Source organism: Ptychodera flava, chromosome 10 (assembly GCF_041260155.1).
Source record: "Ptychodera flava strain L36383 chromosome 10, AS_Pfla_20210202, whole genome shotgun sequence".
NCBI lineage: Eukaryota > Metazoa > Hemichordata > Enteropneusta > Ptychoderidae > Ptychodera > Ptychodera flava.
This window is the reverse complement of record NC_091937.1, coordinates 27,809,012-27,817,100: the sequence shown is the minus strand read 5'-3', so window position 1 is coordinate 27,817,100 and position 8,089 is coordinate 27,809,012. Positions and strand designations below refer to the sequence as shown.

At 39.0% G+C, this 8,089-nt stretch overlaps 1 long non-coding RNA gene across 2 annotated transcripts in view; it reads left to right on the top strand.

The window, feature by feature from the left end:
- Nucleotides 1-352: 352 nt before the first annotated feature.
- LOC139142379 (uncharacterized) overlaps nt 353-8,089 on the top strand; it is a 110,074-nt gene continuing 102,337 nt past the window's right edge. The window contains exons 1-2 of one of the 2 annotated variants that reach the window (XR_011554384.1): nt 353-590; nt 4,450-4,559. This is a non-coding gene — a long non-coding RNA (uncharacterized lncRNA). Of the gene's footprint in view, nt 591-4,443; nt 4,560-8,089 lie in introns of both variants that reach the window. The other variant, XR_011554383.1, reaches the window with a different exon arrangement.

Here is an 8,089-nt window from a genome sequence, read left to right as displayed (position 1 = left end):
TTTGACCATCTTGATAAAGATCTCGCCACCGGAATATTCATGAAGGTAAAAAATGCGTAAATCGAAATCCCATTGTGTACATGCTGAGAGGTAAACTGCACAGCTGGCAGCCTGTTGATGAAAATTGACCCCCTAGCTAGCTCGTAGCCTGCTGCTCTCTTTCTTTCTACTCCAGCTTTAGCTGGCGAAAACGAATATATGGTTTAGTTAGCAATATTTTTATTTAACGAGAGCAAAAAAAATAACATTTTCTTCAAGATTGAGTGAAAAGTGATAGTTATCAAATTCTTTGCAAAGTTCGTTTCGTGAATATTTGAGCACTTGGGGAGCCATACTCAGAAGACGCCATTGTTATGGATAGCGTCGCGTCGCGTCGCCTACTCAACAGCTCAACGTTGCGTTGCGTCGTCTATATTTTAGTACTGACACGTCCCGCCGGTGTCTAGGAATGTCCACTAAAGACTCTAATCTTGAAATCCTGGACCGTCTCGACGACTATGCGGTACGTTTGAATCTAGTGCCAGTGTGGTGATCGCCAAAGAGTCCTGCATCAGCTGAACGGTTCTCGTGTAAGCTAAACAATTTACCAGGTATGTATGTATGTACAGTATAGCTATAGCTATTCACTTATTCTTGACCAGCCAAGTGTCTGGGATACGTCTACTCCTTCTGGTATAAACGTGTCCAGCAAAATCTGTATCTGGCAAAGTATCGAACGTTTGTTTGTTTTAAATCATTGATATTCCTGATAATTTCTAACGAATAATGAACATCGAATTTCCGGGTCACTTTATGCTAATGAGTGTTGATACCTGTCAGGGACTGGACAGAAATTACGGGCGGGGGGATTGATTGGTGTTTTTAGAGGCCTGTGTTGGCACCAGATTGTCTCACCAGAAAATTTACCAACCAGATTACAGTTTCAATGGAAAACAAAAGGTAGTCCTCCTACATACTTAAACAAAGGCAATCCCAGGGATCAGCAAAAGTGCCTTATAAAATGGAAAATAATGACCCTTCAAAAAGTGTTAGCAAGGAAAAGATTGTCCCTCCAAAATTTTCATGTGCCCTGTGAGTCACAGTCTGTATAAATGATATCTTAATAATTGACATATAAGTTCTCATTTAACTTTGAACTGTTAAAGAATACTTTTAACCTTTACAAAAAATCACTAGGGTGAAAGTCCAATATCACATTTGTTGTTCACATCTGTTCTTTCAACCAATATTCTCATTGTGCACATTTTCAATTGCCAAACATTTACATAAGCACAGATTTAGCTTGTGTTGTATTTCAAAATACCTTTTCATATTTTCTTCAGAGACCAGAATGTACATGTTTAGTGAATCAACATTCCGGTGAAATTCCAAAATCAAATTTCTTGCACACACATTCACTAGTAACCAGCTCAATCTAATCAAGTGCATTAACAGTGTACAAAATAACACCTGTCCGGCAGTCCGAGACTGGTTGTTTTTCTGCAGGACTTGTAAAATAAAAAAGTTACCAGTCTGGCGGACAGGTTGACTTTAGCGTGGGGAGTCTTCTTTAAAACTATGTCTGCTATTTTTTCTCTGGGCTCCCATTCAAATTTTATGGCAAGACAGTTTTCTTTCCCGTAAATTCATCCTACTCAACAGCGCATAACAAAAATACTTAGGCACAAAAAGCAATCGCAGTATCAGGACTGGTAAGTTTTTGGCAGGACAGGCAACTTTTTGAAGTTACCAGTCCTGGTGACTGGTTGATTTTTTCCACAAATTTCGAACACTGGCATTAATATCAATAATTAAGCATCTATAAACACATTTATTGCAAAAAATCATGGTTTCCTCATGGACTACAATGTATATTGAATAATCCAAAAATCAAATTTTTTGTACACAGATGTATTTTGCATCCAAATTCCAACTACTAGAATTACATAAATCATCAAACATGGATAAATGTACATATAATGCATGTTGCATAGGGGAAAACTGTCAATATTTTGCCTAACAGATTCCAATGTATTAAATTTGATATTTTTTTGGTAAAGCACTGTATTGGCCACATCTTGTTTTCAAATAGTTTCAATAGTTGCGCAAAAATGGTAACCCTGCCCCAAAGGCATGCATGACAATTCAAAATGCTTTTTTAAAAAATGGACCCCAAAAAAGGCCTTACCCCCTGTAATTTCTGTTCAGTCTCCATGAAAAGTAATCCAAGGAACACATGATTTATACGCTCTATTGTTTGTTGAACCTCTACTCAAAATGCTGTGCATGAAGGTTAATAATAAGATAATGAAGATTTGCTATCCTTTATTTTCTTTTGAAACTGTAATCAGTTGAATGTTGGCCAATTTTTTAATTCAATCCCACAAGTCCACTTATTAAGCTCAAATTTATGTATGTACAATGGCTCAAGGACAGAATAGGGCCCACTGATATTTTTTGACCTTTTTTTTCTATAGTCATAGGAGACATTACATTTAATGATTATGTTGTCAATTTATTTCCTTTGTCACAATAATAGTATTAATTTAGAAGGTTATAAATAATGCAAAGTTACATGTACATGACGACTAGCATGTTTAACCCTTTGCACCCTGACCCCCTGGTACTCTATGACGTCATCAGACATTTATGTCTGAGTCGGGTTCAAAGGGTTAAAGAACCACTAGCTGTAAGTTTTGAAATTTGTTTACCTCAAAATACATGTATCTCCCCATTTGTCCTGGTTTTCTCTGAATTCTGCCCTATAGTATTGTTTATGTAACTTATGTGACAAATTATTGATATGTTGGACTTGCACAACTCTACAAATTGCTAAGGACTGTGATTTTTACTGTGTGCACCGGTAGGATTTCTCCGAGAGTGCCCCTGCTTTGCAAACATAGACAATTACTCATACACTGCAGCACAAGAGAGTTACCTGTATGACCACGGATAAGGCTAATTCACGTGCCGCGAGCCAAAGTTCAGTTTGCATGATTAGCATTTTAACCTAGTAGAAATAGGTGAATTTTCACTCTAATTCACTTTATCGATTAATCTTCACTGTTAAATCACATTTAATGAGGCCTTGTATGTGCATAAAGTGGTGACCTGTGATATGTGTGTTCACGAATTCAACCTGTGCTGGCCGGTAAGGGACTGGAAAAAATTTATAGGGAGGGAGGGCGAATTTTTCAAAACGATGCTGAGAAAAGTGACTCTCCCCAATCGTTATGCTGTCCCTGTACGTGCTATAGTCAACGTCAATAATATTTTATTTGACAGATCTTAAGTAATTCATGATGTGACGCCTCATCCCACCAAATATGAAGGCTATTGCACTAATACTGGCAAATAAGTTAAATTCAGGTCAGAGGTCATCCTGGTTACTTGATATTTTTGCTGTACACTTTCCTCCCATGATGGCCGTCCAGCAAAAATCAGACCTATAGCCATATTGGCTGGGTCAAATGTCATCCTGGTCGCTTGATATTTTAGCAGAAATCTTAGTTAACATAATCAATCATCTCTTTCCACTAAACTTCAGACCTCCACCTCTGTTAGCTACAGTGTTGGGTATTGAAATTGTTTAACATTTCACACTACCGGTATGACTGAGGTGAGCCCAACTTCACTGCGGGAATGTATGAACTACATGCATTAGCATGAACTCTGTGTGACCAAACAATTCAGAGAATGTTGCGCCCTGAGTGGCCCATCAAATGATGAAGTAAGGGCCATTCAACATTTTATCGCATGAATTGCACAATGCTCTGTGCATTACATTGGACTGCTTTGTGCAGTTTGTGTGAAGATTTCAGTGCAGATATGCACAGTATACAGGGTTTTGCTGTATGCACTGTGATGGGATTTAATGTTTTGGCAAATATTTAATCACATTGCAATCTTTATCTTGTCCAAAATTGCATGTACAGTCCCAGTGTTAGTTAATAATAAGTGTATACATGACCAAAATTAGAACATTCTCACAAACTATTTTTGGCTTGACGTTAAAATCATAAAAACAATGCTAGAAGATACAGCTAGTGGGGGCTTAAGTTAACATGAGATTAATTTTAATCTACCTAAACATGATATGTCATTTTATTTCTGTTTCTGCTGAAAATGAAATGTGGTGTTACTTTCAACATGCACATTTTAGATATTGATATGACCATGGATGTAAAAAGAGTCAATTTTTCATCAATGGTCTGACAGTCTACCAGCTCTGAATACTGCAGGAATGCATAGTGCAGTGTGAATCCAATGAAGTTGAGCCTTTTCAGGCAATGAAAACGCTTGATATATTTCTGATTCAAATATGTGTTGATGGACTGTCAGATTAATATGGTGATTCATCGTCATTATTGTCACGTGAAATCTGATGATTCATCATCTGTGTTTTAAGATAATTTAATTTTTCACAGTAGGATTTTTAACTCTTTTTATTTATTTCCTTGCAAGTTGCAGATCCCGTGGAGATATTTATTAGGCGTTGAACAAATAGGAAAAGTGTAGTGCCCCAAGGAATGACAGAGTCACACGAAAAGGCATGCCAACAACTGAGAAGAATATGAGAGGTATGTACTTCATACACATGTACAAAGTCTGCACTGATAAGTTTTTTGTTTAAAGTTGTGAACTTTGAAGGACATGCTAACCAAAGCACCAGTGTTGGTGAATTATGGTACATGAACATGGTTAAAGCCCGGGGCGAAATGGACCGGGATCCGGATTAATGCCAAGTTTGGGTGGGCGTTTTGGGGCATGGCTCTGCATAATGAGTCTGTTGGTAACGGTTGCTATCGTTCGCATTATCTGCGTAATCTGTTTGCTCTCAACTCATGCTCTGACTATAAGCTTAGGTACAGCCTTCGCAATACGCGAAAGAAAAAAGAAAGAAGGAAAAAATATCAATTTCATAAAAACAGGAGCGTGCTGAGTTGATCTACTGAAGTTTTTGCTGAGTTGATTTACTGAAGTTTCGGGTTCATGTCATCGTTCGAGAATGATCCGCCATATCTACATACGGAAATGGCGCCGTACGTAGTGGAAATAATCATCAAGAAAGTAATAAACATAAACATTAAAAATAATCCGAAGCTGGCAATTTCGTATGTTGAAATCACGAATTACCGATCTAAACATTGACTGAGAAACACGGTCAGGAAAATGGTAGGAAATAGGTGAACGACGCGACGTCAATAAAAAAAAAGTACACTACATCACGGAAGGGTCGAGATTTCCATGAATCTCGCATAACACGATATATGTAAGCGATTGAGGTCGGCTGCGCGGTTGCTTTGAGGGTGACCCGGACAACTCATCACGAGTTATGTTTATTTTCGGAGCAATGGGATGAACCACGGACTGGGTTCATAGGTATCTTCGTTATTGAAGAAATTAAAGTCCAACCTTTGTCGAAATCTTACGATGTAGTGCCAACTCAATGAGCCGATCTCGGACACACGTGTCACGTATCAATAGCTGCAATAGGCCGAATCCTTTCAAAGAAGATCGGGTGATGACGGCTCACTTGCTCACCTTGACCTGACATTGACAAATACAGTTTTGATGTCTTTACAAGCTTTGTTTAATTCTCATAACAGAAGTCCAAACGTTACTGGGGCAACCGTATGTCAAAACCTTACCAACCCTCCGAACACGACATGTCACTAACATGTGTGAGATCACGTCGTGTACATATAGTTATACACAAACCATACGGCCGTTTTCAGGGCTAGCATTTATATCAAAGCGACTGTAGCGTACCGGTACTTTCGGTCGTAGATTTAGGGGGCTGTTTAAAAAAAAAAAAATGGCTCTCTTTGACTGATTGTAATTAAATTTATCATGGAGGCTACCGCCATCCTTTAACGATGCGACTCAGGTTCAAAGGTCAATTTCAGCAATTTTTTTTTTATTTCAAATTTCGAACCACTGACACATGGTCTTTCTTTTGATGAAAGGTGTTGGGTCACATCGTACCGGGAAAATTCCTGAAATATTACTAAAATGGAAAACTATCAGCTACACCGCGTGCCATTATTTCCCTTTTGTCTTAACGGTCGCGGATTACCGACCACGATATCTTTGATAAACACGCAGAGATTATGTATAGGCTTTGCGGTATAGTGCTCAGCGTTTTGAACTCCACATGTATCGGTACGGCAAACACGTCGAGCAGACCAAAGCCGGCGCTCGCGCTCCGTACCGTCGAAAAAGCAAGCGAGGTCCACAAAAGCGGACCTGAAAAAGATGGCAACGTGCGCAAAGGTCGATTTAAATGTAAAACAGTCCGACTTTGACTCATACTCCCTGCAATAACGATCAAGAATGCAGTGACGAGTCATATTTGGCCGAGGACGCAGACGATAACGGAGACAACTATGAAAGTATTTGACACGCTGCTTTTCGAACATATCCTAGGCTATGCTGATTGCATACCCGAGTCCAAAAATTAGCCTGAGCGAGATGAAACTTCTGTTAGTTGCGATAATTTTATCACTCTTGCTGTACATGCTTGGTGTTAGTATCGTGTTCTTTATATTTTTAAACTCGAGTTTTCTATCGTGCAGTCTTTTCGTGTCTGCTGAGAAACCTTGAACAACACCGTACCCGACAACAAGTGACATTTATGTCAAGGAGTTTCCCAAGCTAGTGCAGGAGTTCATACACACATAATGTAGATTCACAAGAGCAAGTTAACCGATCTGCTAATTTTTCGAAACAACGAAATGGAAATATTTTTTTTTATTTCATGCCTTTTCTTTCTTTAAATATAACCCAAAAATTAAATTACATCAAATGTGAATTGCGAGAGTTCACAAATGAGTCTTGTGTTGTCTAAACTTATCAATTACCCGCAGACTCCACAGCTGCTAGCTGGACCTCAACACTGAACGTAAAACAAATCCGGCTCAACTTCTAGAAGTGCTGAAACTAGCAATTTTTGCTATATGAGGTCAGTCATCAAAAGTTTGACTAAAAGTAAAAATCTCCGAAATAATAATGTGTGCGCTGGTATTGCGCAAGTCGAGTGACTCCACTAGCTGTGTAGACTAGTCGATACTCTGTCTCTCGGAACACGCTGTCGATGACAGCCTGCACTGTTCTACGCTACGGCGTGATGATTATTAGTTTGATAAAATCGGTACAAGAACACATATAAATAAAGTTTGAAAAAATAACACGAGTCAATCTCTCCGTCGTAACGAAGGGCGACAAGTTGTAGTGCGGTGCAAAAGCTAAGAAAATACGACAGACATTTTATGTTGTCAAGAGTTACATGTGTTCGTCTCATCTTGAGGTAGGAAAACTAGCAAGTGACGTCCCGTTCGCACAGTGTCGGCGCTAACATGAACTTGACAATCACTTTCACAAAGAACATGCATAAATTGCCGATCGCGAGACAGGAAGTAGACAACTTGAGTCAAGAACAAGTGAATGCCCGACGCGATCGCGCGACGACAGCACACAGGTCTCGATCTGATAGACTTTTTTACACAAGTTTCGACGTCTTCGTTTTGACTGTGTACACTGGTAACCAGATTGTAACCGTTGAGTTAACAGTATACAGTTAATATGCTAGTTAAACGTTCCAAAAATGGATTAAATCGCTAAGTACCCCTCTGTGTTTGTTGTGTAAATACCACCCACTGCTGGCACTAAGCATTTGCCAGTTTAGTGTATAATTTCTTTCTATTTTCACACGATCTGCAATCCTAAACATATTCAAAATTCCCAAAACTGACTCTAAATATTTCAACTTATTCCTGGTATAAGAAAATTCGCAGAAAATAGTGCGCGAGTCGGACTTCTTGGTCACAATGTGTGACGCATAGGTCGTTTACACAAATCGTCGATTTTCTCAGTTCCGTATTTGGCAGTGCGTACATTATTCAAATAAGTATAAGTCGGCGGCGCCTGGACAGACTAGCCTGATTTTCACCTGTGGACAGTGAATGAATATATCTGAAAGAACGTGTCTCAGATTTCCGATAAAGGGCCTGGAAGTGAAGATATCCTGACAAACGTGAACAAAGGCCAATAATTTATGCAAAAAACGTCAAGTTGACACTTTGAAGGTGCATTGTGCGAAAACAAAAGC